Source organism: Lacerta agilis, chromosome 5 (assembly GCF_009819535.1).
Source record: "Lacerta agilis isolate rLacAgi1 chromosome 5, rLacAgi1.pri, whole genome shotgun sequence".
In the NCBI taxonomy this organism is placed as follows: Eukaryota; Metazoa; Chordata; class Lepidosauria; order Squamata; family Lacertidae; genus Lacerta; species Lacerta agilis.
This window is the reverse complement of record NC_046316.1, coordinates 80,203,561-80,215,937: the sequence shown is the minus strand read 5'-3', so window position 1 is coordinate 80,215,937 and position 12,377 is coordinate 80,203,561. Positions and strand designations below refer to the sequence as shown.

Here is a 12,377-nt window from a genome sequence, read left to right as displayed (position 1 = left end):
ACCGGAATACATGGAATTATTTTAACCTCAGCTTTTATATCAATAGGATTTTCCCCTCCTGACCCTCCCCTTCCCAAAATGTAAAGGATGCAAAGCAAAATGTCGGCAATCTAACTGATGGATATTGCCTCTCCCATCTCTGTCAGCTTTTCTAAGCTCCGCAAGGCTACAAAATTACTGTGTGAGAAAACAGATTCAGGTCAGCAACCCTGAATATAAAGTGCTTGCAATATTGGCAACAGCAAGAAAGCAATTGCCTGTGAATTCCTGGTGAACCTAAAGCAATTAGATTTACAAAAAGGGAAACTGTTAGAAATAAGTTCTCTATAAAAGGCGAACACCAATACCATCCCCATTATTCCAGTACATCAAGACCGAAAAACACTATCAAAATGCTTCAGACCTGTGGAAAGAAAAGAGCAGCCACTTTTCTCCAAAGTGACTATGGGGTGGGAGTGGGCGGAATTTGGCATCTTCAACTCTGCTTAGTTATCATGGTGCATTTTAGGGGAGCTAAAGATTGTGAGGGACACTCTGCCCTTTAGGAAGCTATTGCATTTGCCGTGGCTGCACTGGGGTAATTCCAGGGCTTCCATTTGTACTGTGGATTTCTCAGTAAAACACGGTGCAAATGGCAGATACAAGTCCTTAGATCACTGACCTGTGGCCCTCCAGACATTATTGGACTCCAAATCCCATCAGCCCTACCCTGCATGGCCGAGAGTTAGGGATTATTAGAGCTATAGTACAACACCATTTGGAGGCACAATCCTGCACTCAGTACATTGAGATATATCCCAAGGAGTTCTTGTAAGCTGCAATGCCCTGTTGCGTGTCCACTATACATCTGCTTTGCAGACTTTCAATTTCCTGCAGCATCTGAACTATATATTTAAAGCAGCATCATACCAAGTTAAACACTCAACACATCCTCCAAACAATCCAAGGAACTGTAGTCTTGTTAAGGGTGTTGAGAGCTGTTAGGAGACCCCTATCCCCCTCAAAGAACTACAGTTTCCAGAGTGGTTTAACAATGCATTCCTCTTCCAAGGGAGCTATACTGCTTTAACGTACAGTGCAGATGCGAGACTCAATGGCACAATGTTAGTGAATCTGCAGGAAGTACCACCAGTGTTTCCCAATCATTTTAAAACCTTATTTGGCATGGTTACTGCTTCTTTTCTTCAAGGACTATGGGTCTACATGGGTAACCAACATGGTACACTCCAGATTTTGTGGACTACAACCTCCCATGAGCTCCAGCCAGCACAGGCAGTGGCCAGGAATTGTGGGGGATGTAGTCCAAAACATTGAGGACTCCATGTTGGCTATGACCAACCTAAAAGGTTTAGCACCTCTGTCATGATTGGGATGGAAGTCATGTAACAGCAATAGTAGCAGCAGCAGAAACAAGAGTCTAATATGTGCCACATCTCCTAGGAAATTATTGCTACTGTTAATACTTGTTCAGTGAGCCATCTCCCCAAATGACAAGGTTGGAGTTTTTCTAAGGGAAAAAAGGATCTCTAATGCAAGCTGCTTTGGAGGCTACCAACATTATCCATTCTCCAGCAGCTGTTGCTGAAACCACAGGGTTGCTGGCTCCTAATTAGATCCAGCTGCCCCTACTGCGAGCTCACTCATTGATGGGAGCAGGAAGACCGAGTGCCTGACAGTGGGTCTCTTTCCTGGCTTTTCGACAGACAGCGTAATTAACTTTCCTGCCCCTCTTAGAGGAACTGTAAGGCCGAGCCGCAAAGGTGTTTGAGTGACTTAGAAAACATTACTTATGCATAGGAATCACAATGATTAATCACAAAGCCTCGGGAAACTGATTGGTAAGTTTGTAGTGGGGGGGGAGGAGGAGAAAGGGTGCAGATTCTGGTTAATTCCTCCTGCGTTGTGCATACAAGTGATAAACCCAGTTACCTGTATAAGAATGGCTGTTGCTACTGAGTGCTTGGTTCTGTGCACAGGTGGAATGACTGGAGATGGGACTTCTGTTCAAATTTCTGTTTTAGGGAAGTGTACATACAGGCATACCCCCTTGCTGCAGCTCTGGATGGGGATCCTTTGGCTCGTTAGAAGTTGATGGACTACAGATACTATCATCCCTGACCATGGCCATGATGGCTTCCAATAAGGGAGCCAAGTATCACATTCCTACTGAAGTTCCACTTCAGTCTTCTCTACTATCTTCCACTCAAGAGCAAGTGTTAAGTCTTCCTGATTTCTGCAGTTGCTACGAGAGAACAGGAAAACTCCCACCAGGCCCATCCAGCATGGCCAATGGCCAGGAATTCTTAGAGATGTAGTCCAAAACATCTGGGAGACATTGTGTTGGCTACTCCTCCTGTGCTACCAGATATTTTCCTTCAAATGAGATGCAACCAGAAGAGGAACAGGAAGCTTACCGGTAAGTGTCTCTGCCTTTCTCCAGCTCATACAACAGCAGAATTCCCATATCCTCCATGACTGTAGGTAGAAGCACAAACATCTCCCCACGCTTCTCTGTCATATCCACAGATGCTCCAAACTAGAGCTTTCTTAGACAAACAGAACAAGGGAAAGGACGAACACAAGCATTAATAGCTTGTTAGATAAACAAGAGGAGGGATTCATGGGAGGAGGAGGTGAAATGGAGGGGAGAAATGAATGAGTCTATGGATACCCTCCATAGTATAACCTAGCCATGGTGAGATGGGTGCAGTGCAGGCTGTAGGACACTGGTAGGGAACCGTAACCCCCAGCCAGGATATTCAATGGTTAGGGATGATAAGCATTGAAGCATACGAACACTAGGAGGGCCACAGGTTACTTTGTATACCTCTGGCAATGTTATTTCAATGTGATCTTACATCATCAATATGCCTTTGCTGTGATGGATTCTGATATTGATCCCTGACCACTGGTCATGTGGTCAGGGGATGATGGCAGCTGGACAGTTCCCCATCTCTGTAATAGAGTTACTGCAGAGGACATCCACACGTCTTCCTCTACACCCCACCCTCAAATCCTAATGCTGGCCACAACAGACCTATTGTAACAACAGAATTCATCTTATTTTTCTGCTCTTCCTCTGGTACATTTACCAACTCATTGTGAGCACCAGTAGCTGAGGAAGGACACATTTATTTCTGCTTAGCCCCCACTTCTCTCCCAGTCAGAAAAGTAAACAGCCTCTTTCACTGCAGGTATTAAGGATGCATTTGTTCTCAAGCTGGTTATTCTTGAGTGCATTTGCTGTTGTCACATCCATTCGGCGCTTTGCTGTTTTCATGCCTATCTATCTGTCGCTCACTGCTAAAAGCTCTAAAGTTCAGGTACTCAAGGGCAGTTTGTCAAGATGTGTGGATTAATATCTTGTCACATCTGGGCAGGAATGAGGCAATGATTTTTCAATCTGCACTTTACAGTTCTCATTGGAAAATGTTGAGGGTTTTCTTTCTTTCTCCTTTCCTTTTAGCGGATGTGAGGGAGCACTTAAAATCCACAGAGGGTATATACTGCATGTGTGGAAGAGGACAGCTCCCTTAACTGTCCTTCTGCTGCAAATTTTATACCAGGCCGTAAGAAAATACATATTATGCCCATTATTCCTAAACACACACGTACACAAGGCATTCATAGCAACCCTGAACAATTTTGTTTGTGTATGTTTGATAAATCTGGAGTCAAAATGTTCAGCTAATGCAGCTGCTACCAACAGCAACTCATACATACATCCTATTGTTTCATCCTATCTTTGAAGGCCAGGGTTGCAAAATCAGACCCTCAAGCTGTGAAATGGGCAGTAGGTAGACTTGAAACTGAATACAAATCCTATTCAGCCAGGATGATTACAGGGGCTAGGGAAGTAGTATTTTTAAGGATAACATATATCCTCTAGTTGCTACCAAGGTCAAATAGAATAACAGTAAGAGTAGGATAGGGGAGGAAGAGAGGGCCATAGCTCATTGCTTGAGCATCTGTTTCGCTTGTGGTATGCCCCAGGTTCAATCTCCAGTATCCCAAGGTAGGGATGTGATGGATCTCTATCTGAAACCCTGAAGGGCTGGTGCCAGTCAATGTAGAGAATATTGAGCTAGATGGCCTCATGCAGCTCCTTATATTTCTAAAATGCAGTGCGACTTGTAGCCAAGTGAACTAAAATATGATCAGACGGAACGTGGTACTTTTCCAGAGAGCTCACCCGGTTTTAAAACAGCAAAGAAGCAACACTAGAATATGTAGCAACAACATCTCCAAATATCCACATGTACAAGCTTCTAACCCAATTGCTGTGAAGCAAGGAAGAAGGAATCACAGAGGCTTCAAAATATACATCTGGCAGGCCTACAGCTAGCAATACTCTAGAGCGAAATATTGCGCACAGGAATCTTAACATCCTACGCCAGGAAAAGCAAAAAGGGTTGGGAGCCACTTGAGGGAACATTTCCTCCCTTAACAACCTGCCCAACTGTTATTAGATCAATTGGCAGGTGCCCTACTTTCCCTACTACCGCTCAAGAGCTAAAGTAGGTTTTTAAACAAGAGAAAGGGCTTTTTTTTTAGCACTCCAATGGTGGGGTTCCCTCCCTAGAGAGGTCTGCCTGGTGCCAACACTGCTGTCATTTGGCACCAGGCAAGAACGTTTTCATTTAACCCAGCGTTTAAAATAAGGGTGAAATAACATTCAGGTCAGCCTTCTCCCCCCCCCCCCCGCCCCCATGCAATGGGAAACACACTACAGACATTGTCATGGCACCTTTGCTGGAGGACCAAGGTCCAGCAATGTTGAGGTCCCACACAGCTCTTTAAATCAATCAGGAATACCTGTATGCTTATGTTATTGTTTCATCTTGCTATTTTAACTTTTGTAACCCCACTCAGAAATTTTCAGATGTTAACAAGCAAGCCCACTCCTGAAATTGATCTGATAAATCTGCTCCTCTAAAGGTAGAGCTGGCAATCACCACACTTCCTGGAGGAGAGAGTCTTAAGTGCCATTTATTTAGCTGTGACTTGGTTTCCACCACATTGCTATTCTAGGAAGTAGGAAATTAAGTGGTAGCAGAATAGTTGGCAATTTTTGTTCGGAACAGCAAGACTTTGGGTAGGGTTTTGGTACCATTTGCATCTACTGCATTGTCTGCTGAACCAAGTGCCAGTAACTGGAGAGGTTTACACTCTGCATTAACAGAATTAGGCCTACATTATGAATCTTGCAGTTCTTCAAATGCAGTATCTTTTTCCTAGAACAGCCTTCCCCCAAACTGGTGCCCTCCAGGTGGAAGTTGTGATCCAAAATATCAAGAGGGCATGAGGTTAATGAAGGTTGTTTTAGACCAAGAGAAGAAAACTCCATGTTTGCATGTGGGTTATGTGTAAGAGGACAGTACATAGGTAATCTGCTGTGCTAGAGTTCAAACATGGACTCACCACTTGCTTTGGATTCCTTCCCAGTCTCATCAGCTTGCCTGCCTTGTCTATCCCAATATTTCTTTATCCAATCCCTCTTGCGGTTTCCCTGCCTCTAATTCTGCCTAGTCTTCCCATCCTGACCTTGACAGCTGGAATCTCACAGCTACAGTTGTTTGCTTCCAAACCTTTACCTTAAAACAGAATTTCCACCACCACCAGAAGCTCTGGCTCTTTAACAGACACAGAAATCCAGTCAACGCAGCTATTCGCATTCTTGCATCCACATGCTGTGAAACATGGCACCTTCGAATTTCTGCCTGTCATGGGGCTGCTAAAAGCATCAGTGTCTCGTCGAGGAAGAACACGGTACTCTCTCAACAGAAAATGATCTGCCATTAACTAAGCTATTTTCTGTCAGGGTGCTCTGCACAAAACGGAGAAATGCAACAGGTACAACTTCTTACAGCAATGGAGGTGCAGGAATTGGCACGACGTGTTAATTGGATTTCTGCTGGTCAATATATTTGGTAATGCCAGGAGGGAAAGTAAGTTGAGGGGCCTGACAAGCAAAGGGCTTAATCCTTGGTGGTAGAGCTCAAATGCAAAAAGCAAGGGAGGGACACAACTCATTTAATTCCAATAATGACCTCTCAGTAGTCTAGGCTGAATGCTGGAAGGGGGGTGGTGGTTTCACCAACTTTTGGGAGCCAGTAGGCATATTTGGAATTTTGAGAAAGTGTCATGGTGTCATGAACTGGCAGGATGACAGTGAGGAGGAAGAGGAGGAAGAGAATCTCAGCAAGGATGGGAGTGTGACACATTGGGGCAAGCTAGGGATGGGGAAGGAGAGTTTGGTGTAGGAAGTACTCACGGGGCGATGGTGAGGGGATGGGGGTCAGTGCACAGGGACCAGACCAGCAGGACCCACTTCAGCAATGTTTACCTTCTTGCCCAGTTCCTGTCGCCACTCTAACCCTAATTGAACATGAGATAGTTGTTTTGTCACAGCTGCTTCCCAGTAGTCACCAGCTTCATAAGAGGCCTCTTTTGAACAGAAAAGAGGCCAACCCCTTGTGTGATAAGTGAAACCTATATTGAGGTTACTAGGAGGAAAAGAGGGGACATGAAGATGGTATGTTCTTGTTGCGCAAATGAATAGCAACAGGTTTTACTGGGGTTACATGAAAATATGGCTCCTACTTCGTTTGTCCAATTTTATTTTATTTTTAATGTACAGACACCCATTGCAAGAGAATTTAGTTGAGGTGAAATTTTACCAGAAAGGAAAGACAGTAAAGGATATTCGAGCCTCCTGCTGTGGATTTTGATTATGAGCCAATTATTGCTGCAGTTGTCATGAATGCTTATTAGCTGAATTTCAGGAACAGGACATTTAAGAACTCAGACCTCGAGCAGTAGCTTTTGTGCTATGCATAATGTCGTTCGGAGGTAGGCAAAATAATACTAGTGGGCCCCAGACTTGTTCAGATGAGCAGAGCCACCATCATATCCAAACTGCCAGCAGCCCCTGCTAATCAGGGAAGAACGCTAAGGTGGAGGGGTGGGGTGGGCATTTTGTTTTTCAGTTTTTCCTAGATTCACTCCCACTTGGTACATCAAGCGCGCATGGATCATTCCCCTCTTCAGCAAACAGGCCCGCACATCCTTGACCAACCCCACTCTGCCTCATTTTTGGACCTGACCCCTGATACTGCAAGCAGAAGCCATGGGGTAGGAGGAAGAGTTTACTGCAACAACAGGCTTAAGTACCTAAGCCAGTGGTTTTCAACCAGTGTGCTGTGCCACCCTGGGGTGCCTTGAATGATGGTCAGGGGTGCCGCGGGCAACACTGGCCTCTGTCCCTCTTTCTTTCCCTTCCTCCTCTGGTGCCCTCTCACGTTTCTGCCACCCAAAGACTTGTGTAGCTGTTTGTTGCAACAGCCCTGGCTACAAGCTACACTGGTGGGGCTGGCCAGGGGGTGCTGGTTGCCAGGAGTGGAGGTGGCCTTGGAGTAAGCAAGCAGGCAAAGAAGCCCAGGCAGCCAGTCTGTCAGCCCTTGCTGTTGGAAATGGACAGACAAGTCTCAGGTCCCTGTGGGGCAGTGTGAGGAGGCACCTCTCTTTGGGGCTTGGGGAGGCAGCTCAGAGACCAGGGGCGGCAGCTGCAGCTGCCCAGAGGACTCCCAAAGAGAGAGGAAAGAAGATGAGGCTGAGGGCAACACTCCACAAGGGACAGTGTTCAAAAAAGGGCGAGATGCTGCCAGCTCTGAAGGGAAGGGGTGACCTAAGTGGGCTCCTGAGCCCCACAGGTGTGCTTCAGAAAGAATGTAGTTGGTCAAGGGAACTGTGGTACTCAAAAAGGTTGAAAACCTCTGACCTAAGCAAATAAGCAGCGACTCTTAACATTTTTATGTCTCCAGATGCATACAGAATTCTTCACACAGGCTTGTATTTTCTAGAAGAGAAGAAGAAGAGGAAGAGTTTGGATTTGATATCCCGCTTTATCACTACCCAAAGGAGTCTCAAAGCGGCTAACATTCTCCTTTCCCTTCCTCCCCCACAAGAAACACTCTGTGAGATGAGTGGGGCTGAGAGGCTTCAAAGAAGTGTGACTAGCCCAAGGTCACCCAGCAGCTAAATGTGGAGGAGCGGAGACGCGAACCCAGTTCACCAGATTACGATTCTACAGCTCTTCACCACACCACACTGGCTATGAAAGTCTACTGCAATAAGGAGGATTTTGTTGCACCTTAAATGCTTATGTAGCTTATGCTTTCTCAGAGAAGAGCTTGCTGGCATCAGATACATGAAGCAGACAATGAAATTGGCTCTGGACTACAAGAGTTCACCGCACAATAAATAAGTTGGCCTTCAAGAGGTGCCATAAGACACTAATTAACTTTTATGGACCTCTTACCTGCAGTTCTGTACTATCATTTGATATCATAGTTATTTTGAGGTAAGAGTATTCGCTGGAACATTTATCCTCTCATTCCTAAAGCGGATGTCTGCTGTGTCTACCGGGGGGGGCGGGGCGGGGAGAGAGGTGCACTATACGACACCCTTTGCTAATCTGAAAACTTCCAGATGTTTAGGACTACAATGTTCACCAGCCATTCCTGATGCTAGCTGGGGCTTATGGGCGTTGTAGTCTGAAACAGCTGGAGGGCACCCGGTTGGCAAAGGGTGCTATTGGATGATAGAAACTTGCAACCCATCGTTCTCCACCCTTTCTAGGCTGTGAATGCTCATTGTGGCCACTAGAGAACATCCCTGTAAGAATATAAACAGCGCCTTGCCGGATCAGACCAAAGGCCTACCTAGTAAAGCATTCTGTTTCCATAGCGACCAGCCATAGGCTTCTGGGAAGCCCACAAACAGGGCATCAGCACAACAGCCACAATAAGACTTGTGATCTCTAACAGCTGGTATTTAGAGGCATACTGTCCCTGGCTTGAGGCGACATAAAGCCATCAAGACTAGTAACCATCTTCAGTATTAATTCTGGGTTCAGTACTGACCCTTGTAGGTGTGAGCTGGTGCGACAAAAAAAAAAAATGTATTGAGCCAGTGAGATGTAGCGGCTATGGAATATGGCCTATTGAGCCAGTGAGATGTAGCGGCTATGGAATAGGGCCTAGGAGACCAAGGTTCAATTTTCTTCTCAGCCAGGAACTACAGGCAACCCACCGACCCCATTTACATGCAAGTTGCGTTCCGAGACACCAAAAGTTTAAGTGAAATCCCATATATTTGAAACACCATTGAAAAAGCCTGCAAACACTCATCTGCTCCCCATCCTGTTCTGCCCCTTTATGTGACTTTTTGGGTTACTTCCTGGTTTGGTACAGTGTGCATATGCGCAGCTGCACGCCTATTGAATGTGCGTTAAGGGGGGAGGTTGCCTGTACGTTGAGTATTATTTGGCCAATCACAGTCTCTCAGTCTAAGCTGCCTCAAATGGTTGCTTTGAGGATAAAAAGCAAGGTTGGGGGGGGGGGGAGAGACCATGTACGCCACCTTGAACTCCTTGGAGGAAAGGTGGGTTATAAATGTAATAGTAAATAAATAAAACATTGGCTGAGGGGAAGCAAGCTCTACTTAATCCTCCTTGCCCCGACTTTACCACCTCAGCCAAAATGGATAAGCAGTAATTTCAAATCCCAGCCTTGACACAAGACGTCTCAAGAGAAGAGTTCTGACCCTCAAAGAACACAGCTTGCTCAGTGCTGCCTGATTAAAAGACATGAATAATCTTTATGAGAATGTCTTCCTTACATGTTTGAGCTCGGTGGTTATTTAAAAAAATAAATAATAATGCACATAAAAGTCTGTTTCAAGACAACTGGCAAATACTTGGGGGGGGGAGACCCTTTTTCAATGTGGACTTTACACAGCTCAATCTGTTAATGAATGTCTAGTATTTTAAGCATGTGGCCAGCTCACTCTTAATATTTTGTTTCAAAGTATCTTATGCTATGCAGAAAAACTGATGGAATACAAAGATGCAAAGGAATTGCATTTATTCTTACTGTTCTGCAAACCATCGCCTCGAAATCAAGATAACCTCGTATTGCAGACTTACAAAATAAGCTGTAACATCTCTAAGGGAGTCATTAGACTACCTTGCAAATTGCAAGGGAATCGCTCCCTTTTACAGATTGTTATGATATCCCTGGGCTGTCCTCGGTCGTGTCAGTGAACTGTTAAAAGCTTTCTATGCCCCTGTTCGATGTAATGCATTAATAATGGCTTCACTTAAAAAAACCAAAACATAACTTCTCACCACCTTTTCCCTTCATTAGCTGGCTTGAATGCCCAGCAATCAAGGGGGAAACGACTCAGATTATAGGAAATTTTAGAACTATACATCCCAACATACTTTGGAGTAAAGAACCAGGTTTAACCAATTCCTTCGTTCTATGTGTCCTCAAAAGTAAGACAGTGTCAGAGCCAAAAAGTTCCAATAGCTACGGATGTGTAATCTTCAGTGGAGAACAATAGGGGCCATGCACCCATTGTGGATATTCCAGGATCCCATCCCTGAAATTTTGTGATACAAAAAAGCAAAGGCAGTTGGCTCATAAGCACAATTCCAAAATCTACATGATCAGGCCAACCAAAATGTTACTTTTTTGGAATTTAAAAAGATGTGTGCTTTTTGCCACGGTCTGCAACCTTAGCAGCAACCTCTGAGCCATGTATGTCCAACAGAAGTCTTCGCCTTCATTTCCGGGACCCATGAATGGCTTTTACAAATATTTCAAAGTGAATTTTGCCTATAGTGTCATTTACAGATCCAGAACCGGCAACCTATCAATAGCAGAGAGCGCATAGCCCATGCTAGAAGTGATGACTGCCAGAATTCCAATCAGACCCTCAGGAATCAGTTAAATGTGCACAGACCACCGAGATAAAACTTCAAGCTGTAAAGAACCAGAAATGGCAGACTAAGCAGCACTGTTTTTAATGGTTTCGTGTCAGCACTCTAGTCAACTCCCCAGGAAATAACCACTGCGAAAATCCTCGTTTTGATTCCAGAATCCAACCTTATTGCTGCAGCTCCACAGTTTCTCCCACCTTAGAATGCCATATGCCTTGCTTGCTCGAGGGAATGCCTTAATGTTTTAGACATTAAGGTAATCGCCGCATTAACAACTAGAGATTCAAAACATCGGCTCGGATTCTTCCAACGTTCCCCTTCTGCTGAAATGGACACTGTGCAGATGTCAATGGAAATACAATTCCATCTGTGGGCCCACAACACACTGATCTGCATTCTCCATTGCGCAAAGCATTGCATCTATAAAGACTGGTTGCACTGGAAGAGTTATCCCTTGTTATACCTGATATAGTTTAGCCTCTGGGTCACATGAAAGTCATACCAATGCCGAAAGAGCATCAATGTCATTAAGTTGCACTAGTGGAAAAGTTACCTGGAAGGAGCACTCATGTTTTTTGTGCCCACAACTGCATACACATCACCTCAACCCACTCTCATCACAGTGTCTGTATCCGAAATTTTGATTCCTGTTCAAGACTTCAGACAAGTTTAAAGTTAGAAAGCCAGTGACCCCTCCCCCAAGAAGTTGCTGGGCTCCAACCCCCATTAGATCCACCCAGCATGGCGAATGGGAAAGAATGATGAGAGTTGGGGTCCAACATCTGGAGGACAACAGATTCCCAGCCCCCTGTACTAGACACATCCCTTCCCTTCTTTCTCCCAATATTCCCAGTCCATAATCCAACAAGACAGAACCAAGTGTGGTACACAAACACACAAAACGGCTTTTGCAGAATCACATGATCACACCCCAGCAGAGATTGCCTGGGATTACCAACTGTGCGGTTTAATTTGGAAATGCAGTAAAAATATTATAAACATAAGGTACAGCAGAAAGAGAGGGAGGGGGTCAATATATGATATATGTAATATCTTGATTTTTAAGAGTTTTATGCTTTTCGTTTGTTAAAAATGTAAAATGTAAATAATTTGTTTTTTAAAGGAATACCAACACCGTGAATTGTTACCTTCAAGAGACAACTACACACACAACCACCGTAATCTGAATGCTTTAATCTGCCCATTATAAAGGTAACAGAAAGCTTAGCCAACTTCAGGCAACTCATCCAGGTTGCTTATCATAAGCAATCTCAGCTTGCAGTCAGGAATGCAAGACGAAAGCAATTTCCATTCTGATCTGTCTTCATCAAAATCAGAGCCCTTTCCATTCCACTGCAGTTCAGTTTCCATGAAATGCTACATTTGTCTCTTTGTCCACTACTTAATGTAAATTAAGTGCTTATTTGCCTAAGTTACAAATTTAACAGAACTAACAGTGCAATTATTTGCACACCATCTACTTACATGGATAGGAAATATCAAAACAATGTAAAAACATTTAAATAATAATAATAATTACGTATCAGTTGTGGGCTTTAGAAATCTGGTTGTATTTGCTGGGTTGGTCCAG

General features: G+C 44.5%; 1 protein-coding gene across 1 annotated transcript in view; it reads right to left on the bottom strand.

Moving 5' to 3' along the window:
* LOC117046388 (multiple epidermal growth factor-like domains protein 6) overlaps positions 1–12,377 on the bottom strand; it is a 157,592-nt gene that overhangs the window by 126,778 nt on the left and 18,437 nt on the right. The window lies entirely within an intron of this gene.